The following is a 13,000-nucleotide window of genomic DNA, read 5'->3' on the forward strand; positions in this document are numbered from 1 at the left end:
ATTGTTCGCAGAAGTATATGGAGAATAAAAGTCTTGGGATTGAAGCAAAATCCTAGTAAAAGATGTGCTACAGTCTAGCTGCAATTTGTTTTCTGAGTTCTGTTGCTCTGACAGGAAAAAAGAAACAAAGCAGAACTGTGGGAGGCCTTCAGCAGGGAGAGCCCTCCAACCGCATCTGTCAGCCGGGTGAAAGGGGCTCCTGTTTGTTCCCTGCACCAGGCTCCACACGTACCCCGTCCCAGCAGGGAAGGGAAGGCTCGTGTCTCCTATTTTCTTGCATGGAGACATGAAAGTGAATTACAATCTTTCTTGGAGACTGTCATCTCCAGTGGCCTCTCCATGACTTATCTGGGTGACCAAAGTAAGGCCTCTCAAGCAATATATTTTGTGTGGCCTTTGCAAAAATGCTGAGAATTCGTCCTACAAGCAGTGCATTTTTATTAACAGGTTATTCCACAACAACTATAGAGCCAGCAGTAGTATAACAGCTAGGAGACTTTTCTCCTTACATTTTGAGAAGTTGATGAAAAAATCAGCATCTGTGGGAAGAGAAACCATGATAATTGCAATTAAGGGAAGTCAGGGACAGCTCGCGTTCTGTGAGGCAGCAGCCTGCCAGCAGGCCGACCAGCACCAGTCACGGGGGCCCGCCAGTACACAAGTGCTCTGCATCAGCCACAATGCAGACAGCCACAGTGCCCTGAAGAATCAGCTGAAAGCGCTGTATGGAATCCATATTTCCCAGAGTTTTTTCCGTTAAGTGCAAGTTTTAGAAAGGAAGCAAGCCTGACCTTCACAGCGCGCAAAACTTTGGCTCTGGTCCTAGCTCCTTTCACATGTGAATAGTTCCTGCGGGGCCTCTTCATGTGCTTAGAGTAACAAACAATTTCAGGATTTAGACCTTGATCTGAACCAAGGGGAGCAGCAATACCTTCTGATACAAGAAACGCTTTTGTTCATAGGGAAATAATGCATTTCCTGCATGGGCAGAGGCAATCTTACTCTGGCTTTGACGCTCCATTTTCATGATGTAGCTGCTTTGGTCTGGAAAGGGGTTTTGCCCTTCTCAAGGGTACCAGTTCGCCTCCAGTACTGGTTAAATCAGCCAGCTACTCCTTCCACCCCTTTTTTTTTATAATGAAATAAGAATTGTCACTAGATTTGACTTTTGGCTGTGTCGTTCAAACATAGTTGAGGCTGAACTGCTGGATCCCTTGTAGCCCATCCTTAGACAGCACTTGGAAAAGCAGCCGGGTCACCCCCCGACGTGCGGCTGGCTTTGCTCCCTGGCTGGCTGGCGCTGGCGCAGCTGGCCGCTCCTGCGCAGGACGAACCATCACGTAGGTCATGGCATCTCCCGGTAGCAGTCAAAAGTCTTTCAGTATTTTTTTCTTCCAAGTAATAATCTTTATTTTAATTCAGTCTGAAGCCAGGAGGAGAAGAACATGACAATGTCCAAACCATACAGAGAAATTCCTTCATCAATTTCCTCTTCTTAGGTGTAAAATACCGCTGTCTGTTGGAATATGCCTGTTATGGACTGGGCAGTTTAGGAATCCATCGTAATGACAGCTCAGTGAAATAGGTATTAAAAGGATTGACAGCCGGTCCTGGTCTGTATGTCATCAACGGGATCTAAACCAAACACCCAGAGCTGCACGCTGCTTTGATTTTTTGCCCTTCTGTTGTTTATATATGCTTTATTTCACATTTTATTTAAATATTTTCAGAAATGCTGATGTATAACTGACTGGTGGCCATTACTCCGCACCGTGCCACACTGCAGCTGGGCCATGAACTCTAATTTCTGGGTAATATTCTGTTTCTGCATAACGAGGCACCTCTGCTGTCTGTTGTGTACATGGGACAAAAATAATGAAGTCACAACTTCACTAAATTCAGAGAATTTAGCACCCAGTGTAGTACAATACCACCGGCATTTGGTCCAAGTCAGGCGACTGAAATACGACAGGGAAATATAACGGAGACGAAGAGGAACGGCATCTGTGCCGTGGTGCTTGAGCGTGGCTAACGGCCACGCGACTGCTGATGCCCAGCGCGTGTTCAGAGACTCTCGCTGAGCGCGGGTGAACAGGTAAGACGGGCACAGCTCCCTGCGTGACGGGGGATTTTCAGAAGCTGGTTGTGGAACTCATCCTATCCCTTATATACCTTCATTTCAGAGAAATTCTGGCGCTTGAACTATATTTAGCGATAAAAGTGAGACATCACCTACATCTTGCTGCAGTGAAGAAGGCAGCACAACGTTTTCGCGTGCATTTTCATACTATTTTGAAAGAAGGACACATGCAAAAATGTGCCATCGGGGTAAGTGCCATTTCTGTTCTCGCGCATCAGAAAAGGGTTTAAAACTGTCTCCTCGCCCAAGAGCAAAGTACAGAAAAAAATGCTAAATTATTTACTAATAATTATTGTGTTCACTGAGAAGTGCCAACTGCAGGCATCTGGCAAAATACTGCAAATACTCCAAGATACTCAAATTATTAAAATCAACACCACAAATTAACTGTTAATTAAACTCTGTTTTCGCTCCCGCACTCGCAACCAGCCGCACTCCCCGACACCGCCCCACTGTGCCACCCCTCACCCTGCCCGCGGAGCGACCGCCTGGCGCAGCCGGGCCCCCCGCCGCGCCGCGCCGGGCCCCCCCGCGGCCCCGCCCCGCCCCGGGACCCCCCGGCGGCCGCGACCCGGGGCCGGCGCCGCCCTCCCGCCCGCGTCTCCCTCGGCGGCTCGGCGCGACCCCGCGCCTCCGTCCCTGCCCCCGGCTCGGTTCCGCCGCCGCCCCCAGACCACGGCCCCGCGCTGCCCCCCCGGCCCGGGCGCTCAGCGGCCGCCGCCGGCCCCGCGCCCCCCTCCGCCCGGCCCCGCGCAGCCCAGGCGCGGCGGCCGTGCCGCAGCGGGAGCGGGGCTCCGCCGGTTCTCCTCCGCCCGCCCCCTCTCGGGCTCCGCCGGGGGAGGCGGGGGGGGCACCCGCCGCGCTGTCGAGACCGGCGGCCCCGCGGCGGGTGGCGGAGCCGGCGGCTCCCGCGTCTCCCCCCGCGCCTGCGGGCCGCTCCGCGCCGGCCGCTCTGGGCCCGTGCGGCGGGGCGGGGGGCGCCGGCGGGACCCGGGGCCGCCCTCGGGCGAGGCGGCCGCGCCGCCGCTGGCGGGGGATTCTCGGCGAGCAGCGGGCAGGGCGGCTCCGGGAGGGGGAACCCCCCTCGGCCCGGCCATTCGCGTCCCCGCCGTCGCTCCTCCTCCCGCGGTGATGTCAGCCGCGGGGAGGGCCGCCCGGCAGCGGCAGAGCGGGGCGCGGGCGGCCGCGGCAGAGCCCAACCGGAGCCGGAGCCGCCGCCGCCGCCGGGACAGCGCGGGCTCGGGGCGCCGCCGGCAGCGCAGCCCGCGCCCCCAGGGCCGCCGCCGCGCCAGCAGCCGGCCCCGCCGGGAGGGGGCGAGCGCCCAGCGGCGGCGGCTTCCCCGCGGGGCACCCGCTGCCGCGCTCCGCCGAGCCGCCCGGCCGGGGGAGCTCCGCGGGGCCGGCCCCGCTCGCGGTCTCTGCGCGCAACTTCGGGCAGGCGGCGGGAGCGCGGCGGAGCGCTGAGGGCTGCCCGGCCGCCGCCGCCTTCCCAGCCGCTCGCAGCCGCCGGAGCAGAGAATGAACTGAGCCCAACAGAAATAAAACAAACTCAGGCTCACCTAAAAGTTAGGATACCTCCCCCCCCCCTCCCCCCCCCGTCTGTCACGGTCTGGTTCCCTGCGCGGCAGTCGCTGGTGAATCGCGCTCGGCGCGCTGCACGGGAAGAGGCGGCTTGCGCTTTGGATGGAGGATTTGCTGTGGCAAAGCGGGCTAACTCCCATGCAGCGGGGCAGGCTCGCTGCTCCCGACGCCGTGGCGATGTGCTGAGGAGCCCGTGTAGATTGACATCTTGTGCAGAGAAGGCGCTGAAGGTAAGAAGGGGGCTTGGGGGGAAAGGGGGATTTTTATATCCTTTGATGTGACATCTTTTGTCCAGCATCCGTCTCTCGGCAGAGCAGCAGCAGTTCATCCGGAGCAGTATCGATAGGCTGGCACTGATCAAGTGAAATGAAAGTCTGCTTCTGTGCGAAGTGCGCGGAGCTCACAAGTGACTGCAAGAGATGCGTTTATTTTTGGTCTGATACAGCGTAGGCGCCTCCGCTCTGTGCTCGCGGCGCGGACGGGGAGCGAACTCGCCGGGCTCGGGGCTCGGGAATGAGGAGCCCCGCGCTCTCCGTCTCCGCTGGGCAGTTTGCGTTGGCTGCCGCCTTCTGCTGAACGTGTCCCCCCCGCTACCTCCCTAGAGCATCCCATCATCCCGCTGGATTTGGTGGGTTCTGCAGATACAGTGCCCAGTATTAATGAGGGAGGGAGAGGGATGGAAAAAAAAACCATATGGAACATTTTATTGATGTGATCATAATCCTGTAATGGAGATTGCATTAAATGAGGATTGCATCAAAATGCCCAGCTGCTGCGGAGAGACGAGGAGGCAAAAACTATGCTGGATTGTAAATGAAGTTCTCTGATTGAAGGATTTTCTTGAACCGTGAAGGGATGTCTGTAAGCTTAAAGTTGCTATGTATGTGGAGTGCTGGAATGGGATACAAACCAGCTCGAGCTGAAATGTATTTTAATTTACTCCAGCTCTGGATACAGTTAGAATTGGTTAGAGGCACTGCAGTGATGTCCAATGAATTCTCGGTTTCAGCTATGGAGACCAGAGGAAGGCGAGGGGAAGGAGCACGCAGAAAGGCAAGCAGAGAATGTTGTCGCTGGGGGACGAGGAGGCTGGCTCACTTGTGACCTTTGCCATAGCGGCACGAAGCTTACAGCCGGCTGGTTACCAGCACAAACCCTGTAGGCGAGCTGGAAAGCAGAGGATTTCTCTCACTTTCCTGTTGCAGCCTTGGTGTAGTTGCCTGTAGGGAGTAGCTGCAAGGCGTACGTCGAGAGGCAACCAGGGGCTGATTTGCCCTCTCGGACGCTGGAAGGAACAGTACGCCTGGGAGAGATGGGGTGGGCTCAGCTGATCCTGGCTTGCTGAGCTGGAGTTGAGAATACGTTTTGGGTAATTGTTGCTGCTTATCTCAATTGGCAAAGGAGGGGAGAAGATGTTCAAGTTTACTGAACCCGAGCAGAGCTGAGGACAGCAGATATTATCAACTCACCCTTGCGTTCCTTTTGTGCTAAATTTTATTCTGGCATAGAGAACTGAGCCATAAGAGCACCACCTTCAAGCCTCACTGAAAGGAAAGCTAAAGAGAACACAAAGATTAAGCCAAAGATGAATTTTAACTTTTTGCTTGTCAGCAGTGGAAGTACCATTGATCTGTCAGGTTACGCAGGTCAATGAGAGGTAAGACAGGAAAAAAGTTATTTCCTTATTTACTAACATTTCAACAGTCACAAACAAAGTTGGCATACAAATAAACATCCGAGTGGGAAAACACCATTTCTTAGAACCACCTAAGTTACAACTGATGTAAGCAGCAGAGACATTCCGGTAAGAACACTCAACAGCGTTTTTCTGTGACTGCAGAAGAGCTGGTTAAATGCAAAATTATAGAGACTAGAACAAACCCAGGTGTCTGGTGTTCTCAGAAGTAATTTGTTTTCCCGTTTGAGTTGAGTACAAAATCTGAGGTAACAGCTCCAAGGCTCAGTCTCTCTCTTTTGCTGTGTATTTGGCATAAAGTTGAGACGGAAACACTTATTTTGAAGAAAAGCACCATAAGCATATTGAATTCCTCTTAAGCATTTTATTTTGGCAAAAGATGACTTTTAGTGAATTGTAAGAGATGGGTTTAGAATATTCATGGCTAAACTCCAGGGAGCTTAGTGTTAGCTCAGTAGGCAGAAGGTTCTTCCTCTAAAGAGATATCTGGAAAAGATGTGTTTAAATTTCAAGCTATATTCAGTTGAGACTGTTGGTTTCCACATTTTAAAAGCATTTGTTATGCTTCTTAGGGGAATGATGCTTAATCCAGAAAGTAAAATAAAGCAAGTATTCCTGGCTCCCTTTTTTTACAGAAAGAGCAAGCAGTGTGCTTTAATTGTACTTCTGTGTGTGCAAATGTTCCAGATTTGACTCTATTTTTTCTCAAATAACAGCTGAGGAAAAATTTGTCTTTCGAAACCATGGTTATCCGTGCAGATCTTGGTCTGTATTTTTGCTACAGAAGAACTCTGCTTCATGGCTGCATTGTTCATCCTTGCAGCATTTCTTTAAATGTGAGCCTTGCTATATAGTTAAAGGATAATTTATATTCAGTGTAGTACTGTCTGCTCGGTGGAATTGGCTTTATACATCACAGCCTCTGCAAAAAAGGAGATCAAAGATCTGAACCTGTGGTCCTGGATTGCATTTGTATTCTGCGTGGACTTGAGTAATCTTATGCTGGAGCCATTCACGCTACCATAGTTAAGAATATGTCAGTCTTTCCATTAAAACACCCATTTGCTCAGTAATTTAACAGCCAGTTTTAAGGACGGGCTCTAAGCTTAAGTTAAACACATTCGTATAGTAAAAAAAAAGATATCCTAAGCAATGAAGTATAGTAACATTTGGCATTTGCTTCTAGAGTACTGTTAAGTTGATTTTATGGAAAGCTTAGTAGAAACTAGCGCCTGCCTGGAAAATTTAGAGATGAAAAGGGAAAAAAAAAATCCTTCCAGAGCTGGAAAGCCGGTTGTGGATCCAGGTGAGTGTCTGTACCTGGATTTTAAAGGGGCCTGTGATAGTCAGGCAGGCGGTAGGGCTTTTCTTAAAGGAGAACAGCACTGGCTCAAGACAGGAATTACTCGGCTCTCACTTCAATGGTTCAGTTTTAGACTGCATGAGAACTACTGCCTTTGGCATTATTCCCGTTAGTTGTTTTCAGTGTTAAGTTACAAGAACAAGAAAACCCCAAAGCTCGTATCTGAACCAGCGAGGTTATCCTCTCAGTGAGCTACAAAGAGCTAGACATTTGTGAAGAATGTTGATTGTCTGGCAGAGGTGTTCAAGGCATTTGGGGGATGCGGGGGCTGAAGCGCGGTCACCGGGCGGCCCACCTCGGAACAGCCACTGGGGAATCCGCCTTCCGTCCCGGGGACAGCCAGTGGGACTGGTGCTCAGCCTACGCTTGAACAGCACCTCGTCCTCTAAAGCATCCCGAAAGCTTGCACAATTGCCCATCTCAGTTCGGTAGCTGTTTTCTAACAGTGACGTAGCTGCTCCGTCTGTGCAGATGAAGTGTGTGAATGCTTACAATAACTTTGTGCGTATCTCAGGTGAGAAGTTTAAAGACCACAAGAGGAAGAACTTCTTCCCTCTGAGGGTGACGGAGCACTGGAACAGGCTGCCCAGGGAGGTTGTGGTCTCCTTCTCTGGAGATATTCAAGACCCGCCTGGACAAGGTCCTGTGCAGCCTGCTGTAGGTGACCCTGCTTCGGCAGGGGGGTTGGACTAGATGACCCACAGAGGTCCCTTCCAACCCCTACTATTCTGTGATTCTGATTCTGTAATTAAAAATACGTGTGGATGCAATGTTACACTTGCACGTGCTATATAGTCCCTATGTTCAAGCAGTAGGTTCAAGATACAGCTTGCTGGCTTCCAAGTATTTTGGATTGGATGGAATAAATGAGTATTGTTTAAATGAAAGTTTTATCATAGAAATAAAAATCCGTAAGGGGGGTTAATAGTCTTCTGTCCCAACCACCTCTTTCTGCAACAAGATCACTGAGAGGAAATCTGTAACAGTTGTCTGTCTTCCGTGCGGTGAAGCAGTGGTGACCGTATCTTTCTTGGGTCTTCTGAAAATCCATGCTCCCTGCAAATATTCAATCAAGTCATATGAAGCAGGAAATCTAGGGTGGAAATGGGAATTTGATTGTCCCTTAGGGTCTATGGGGAGACTCCCATCCTCATTATCCAATGGTAAAGTAAGGAAAATAGGTTTAAAACAGTCTTTTCAATTACGATCTCTGAATTAGTAGAGTGATTTGCCAGGAAGCATAAAAGCTTCTATAGCTTTTGCACATTTAAAAGCTCCACTGAAAGAGGAGTTTAAACTGTCCTTAAATTTGTCTTTAAGGTGTTATATTGTGAAAAAGAGTGGGATTAGTGGAAAATACATTCATAATAAGAGTATTTTTTACCTCTGGCACAAGTGAAGGAAAGATACATATATTTTTCATTTTCAGAAAACTTTTTAGAAAAAAAAATCATGTTTCCACATAAGGAAAATGAATAAAGTTTTCACAGTCATGCAGTAAGATTTTATATTTGAATGAAAAAACCCCCACCAAACCCACCCCACTTGCACGACCAGTTTCAGGAAGGTCCAGGGAAAGTTCATGTAAAAATTCGAGTACAGATAAAAAAGACTGTGGAATTTAGTCTGTAGATACAATCAAATCATGGTAGTTTTGACAGCAAATAAGAAACTGTGAAGGGTTTTCTGTAGCTGTGTCATAATTAAACATTCTCTTCACTTGAAGTCTTTTGTCATTGCCTTTAATAAACAGCCTGTTGAAAATCCCTTTATTTCAGATACGCTTAGAAAATAAAGGTTTTCCCATAGATGACATAAGATTTAGCCTTCTTGATCCAACATGGCCTGAGCCAAAGCCTCCTGCAGTCTGTGGAAGAATTCCTGTCGGACTAGGGCCTTCAAGAATTGCTTCGTGCATTACACAAACGCACAGACTTGAACTCCTGCCACTGGTTTGGGAGTTAAACACTTGCTGCCGAGGAGCTTTGCTTGCAGGGATGGCAGGACGCAGCCTGTTGGTTAACAGCAAGTGCTCTCCTGACTTTTTAGTGAAGTTCTTCTGAAATGACTGTAATTCTCCTTCCATTGTGATAGACTCCGCAAGGATTATGTCATGTTGAGGGAACCCAGGTACCCAGGTCAGCAGAGAGCCGAATACGTTCTCAGAGAGACAGATGAACGTTGGTATTGTTGGAGACTTCCAAATTCAACAGTGAAATTATAAACAGGGGTGGCCCACTGTATTTCACACCCGTCACTGCGGGCTTTAGTATGGCAGTTCACTGTGCCTGCTTCATTTTCCTGCCAGCGGAACATCTTGTGTTGTGTGCTGTTTTGGTTTGATGTGGTTGTTTTGGGGATGATTTTGTTCCTCCAAGCTGGTCTAGAAATAAGATGTCACTGGTGATGTAGTCTGTTTGTATATCACTGTTTATCTTTTACATCCTTAAGAACATAGTTTTATTATTATTTAAAGAATTTATTTAGTAATTATGTGCACTTTATGCTGTCTACTGAAGTAGCAGAAAATACATGCTAAAGGGAAAAAAATGTCAAGTAAAATTTTGGAATGGTTTAGGCGCAGCGTATTTGATTTAACCAACTACTGACACCGTCATTGTTACTGCTCTGTGCTCTCTTGTTAAGTAAGTGTGTAGGTATGGAAATCTGTGATCTACTGCATCTACGATCACACACACGGGCACACTAACACCACATACAGTCTTGTTTCCAGCTTGAGTCCCTGGCACGTCAGATGCGTGCATGCCCACCAACAGAAAAGTGAGAAGTATTTGAGGGATGACAGAACTGCCGGTTCCATTAAAATGTACCGGAGGGAACAGTTACAAAAAGTCAGCTGCCTGCCTTTAGCCTGTAACTCAGATTTCATTAGAAGGTCACATTTTTGGTAATTCTCCCGAGAAAGGAACTTTCATGACTTTGAGAAGGAACTGAGTTTTATCTCTGCTAATGGAAGTCAGAGTTTAAACCCATGTTTAGCCATTTATGCAGGTTTTGTGATTGTTTTGGTAATTATAAAAATACGTATCTTCCCGTCTTTTGACAAACAAGTGTGAAGCCGCGTGTCCCGACAGGCACACGGTTACCTGCATCATTGCTTTCACTTAGCAGTTTCTTCCTGCAATGGAGGGTAGCTTCAACAGGAAGCATTATGTCAAGGTGCAGGCTGGGTTCATAGAATCATTAAGGTTGGAAAAGACCTCTAAGATCATCAAGTCCAACCATCAGCCCAACCCCACCGTGCCTGCTAAACCACGGCCCGAAGTGCCACATCTACATGTTTTTTGAACACCTCCAGGGATGGAGACTCCACCACTGCCCTGGGCAGCCTCTTTCAACGCCTGACCACTCTGTCAGTAAAGAACTTTTTCCTAATATCCAATCGAAACCTCCCCTGACACAGCTTAAGGCCATTCACAAACTGGAAAGAGATTTTCTTAGAACTTGTATGTTGTTTATGGTGACAGACCTAGACTTGACTTGTCAATGTTAAATAGCCAAAAAGCATGTCATAGCATTCCTTAAAGAAAAGTGGAGAGAACTCTAGTGTTCTGAAACTTCATTAAACGGTGACTTAATAGGAACTGCAATGTGCCTGTATAACTCTGGACTCAAATAATTTGGGACCTCGCTGTAGCAGTTTGTTCAGATTATAGTTGCTGCCAGTAATTTATAAATATATGCAAGATACACGGCATGAAACTAAAGCTATCATTAAATGGAGTAATGGCTTTCCTTTGTCAGTCATTTAATTGACCCTTGGAAAATGTACATGGCAATGTGTTGTAAATTAAGATCTAGAATACAAGGCAACATAGTAATAATTTGGGGGATGAAAATTGGGAATGAAATACATAAAATTTGTCTTCTGTTCATCTCCCTGCCTTATCTGCATGTGAGACTTTACCAGAATGAACGGATTCCAGCTAAGGGTTTCGTAATAGTTTCCTGTAATTGGAACTCTGCTAGAGGTGATCAGTTAAGTGCTTGTCAGACAAGTGTACGTTCTAATTATCAGAGAATTCTTTTTTAAAATTCATGTTCAGGAGATCTGTAATTTTATGACTAATTAAAGAAAACTGGCTATAAAGTAAATCAAGACTTTTGTTGTCCTAGTTAGTTTGCTACAGTTTTCCAAAATAATTGAAGCCGGCCTTTTCCTCTGGCCAAATGGCAGCTGAAGTAGCAGGTATTACTGCTTTATCTTCTGTGATTCCACCAGAACCTTGTGGTGTACCTGCGTAATTGCTTATGCCATTAGCTAAACCTGAGGAATGGAAGTTATAGAAGGGTCCTGAGATAGTGGAAAATAAGCATATTTTGATCGTATATAACCAATCTGGAATAATGATGACTACAAAATGGAACTATTGTAACAGTTTTGGTATTCACAGATTCTTCCCCTACCCTCGGTTTTCATATATAAGCTCCTTGAAAAGACAATACATCTAGGAGAACACCATAAACCACGCTTTCTTAACAAAAAAATTATTTTAAATACCTCTTCAAAAGGCTACAGAATTGTGGGCCATGAGTTATTTATTTATTGACAAGATGTTCAGTCAAATATCAGTTAGTTTGTGTCTTTCAGAGTTTAACTTTATCTACATATTCAAAGAAAGCTGTTTTCAAGAACTGCTCTAAAGTACCCTAAAGCTTAATACAGAGCATGTTTGAGATGAGTTCACAGTACATTAACTCAAGGTGTTTCAAGCTGCAAAGGAGGGGGTGGGGAGGGGAAGACATTTGGCATGTCGGGGAAAAAAAGTTGGCCACTTTCTAAAAAGTGAATGTGAGTCAGAAAGCAAAGACGTTAACAGTCTGTGTCAAAGAAATGTGCCACGTGTGCGTGGCCAGAAGTTCCTGGTTCCCTAGCTGAGGAATAAGGTTGGGATGTGTCGAACGTTGATAGCTTTCCGCTGAGGAATGAGCCAGTCGTATCTTCTGGCGGTAGGACTGCGTCAGTGTGGAGCCGCGAGCGTCACTGAACCATCTGAAGCTTGTGTGCTGAGGAAGAGATCTTCTCGGCGACTAAATACCGCTGGCTCGCTAAAGAGTTTGGGCGCTGCCTGTGTCACTGCTGAATGCTTTAATGAAAGTGCTTAAGAAGTCCTGCTTTCTTCTCCTGTCCCTGAAAACAGTGGAAATGCAATTTACATGATGCCCACTCTTTCTCAGTTTTTAAACTTGACTGAACTGTTTATTAGAGCATAATATTATGGAATGGAAGGATACTTTCTAAGAGAAACAGAAGTGTCATTTTAACGTGTAGGTGAAAGCTTGTTAATAACTCCTGCCTTCTTTTTACAACAAAGAGGAAACAAGTATAAAATAATAAAGAATTCATGTTCCTCTTCAATGACACAGAAACTCAGTTTCTTTAGGTTCTTTGAAAACAACGTGTCTTTGAATTAACTTTGTTAATTGAAGTTGAAAAGCAGTAAACTAATAATTTTTATCATGCAACTGAGGCAGGACTAATGTTTTCAAAAGGCCTTCCACAGTCTGGGTGTACAAGTCCCTTTTCCAAGGTGAGTCAGACTCTGCAAGATCCTAAAGCTTGTCTGCTTTCAGAAATTTCTGAAGTGGTGTTTTTGTTAAAGCTCAGTTAGGTAACAGTTTGTACCTCGTCTATGTTTTCTTACATTTCTTCGAATGGTAGGGACATTAAAACCGGTCACATCCAATATTCAAAATATGGTGGAACTCAAGGATGATTGTTCTATCAAAAAGCTAAAAGCAAACCAGGAACTTCATCTAAAAACTTGCAGTCTTTACCAGAGTTGCACAAAATAAACTTTTTAAAGGAATGAGTATGTCCTTTTTATCAATTTTATTTTATTCAAGCAGATTTTAAACACTTAAATAGCGAGGAGGAGCAGAAGAATTAGAAAAGCTGCCATAGAAATGAATCTGTTATAGTAAGGCTGTACAATATCACAATGTGGGTTGAGTTTGGGGCCTGTTGACTTCTTATTTAACATTTGGTGTTTTGTGGCTCTCAAACAGATATTGTTCAGCATCAACCAGCCGGTACAGTTAACTAACTGTTACTGAGTTGAACCTTCAGCACTGGAAAAAGACCTGGTTATATTTTAAGACAATCACAGTAAGCAGGAGTTCCAGTCAGGAAAAGAGATCCTTTTTACTTGCTGTTCATCGAAACTTTAAACTTCAGTCAGACAAAATCAAACAATAA

General features: G+C 46.6%; 1 protein-coding gene across 3 annotated transcripts in view; it reads left to right on the forward strand.

The window, feature by feature from the left end:
* The first annotated feature begins 3,542 nt into the window (after positions 1-3,542).
* PCDH11X (protocadherin 11 X-linked) overlaps positions 3,543-13,000 on the forward strand; it is a 513,039-nt gene continuing 503,581 nt past the window's right edge. For all 3 annotated transcript variants that reach the window (XM_075435305.1, XM_075435306.1, XM_075435307.1), the window contains exon 1: positions 3,543-3,951. The gene's annotated coding sequence lies outside the window, so the exon portion shown is untranslated. The remainder of the gene's footprint in view (positions 3,952-13,000) is intronic.

This window comes from Opisthocomus hoazin, chromosome 14 (genome assembly GCF_030867145.1).
Source record: "Opisthocomus hoazin isolate bOpiHoa1 chromosome 14, bOpiHoa1.hap1, whole genome shotgun sequence".
Classification (NCBI taxonomy): domain Eukaryota; kingdom Metazoa; phylum Chordata; class Aves; order Opisthocomiformes; family Opisthocomidae; genus Opisthocomus; species Opisthocomus hoazin.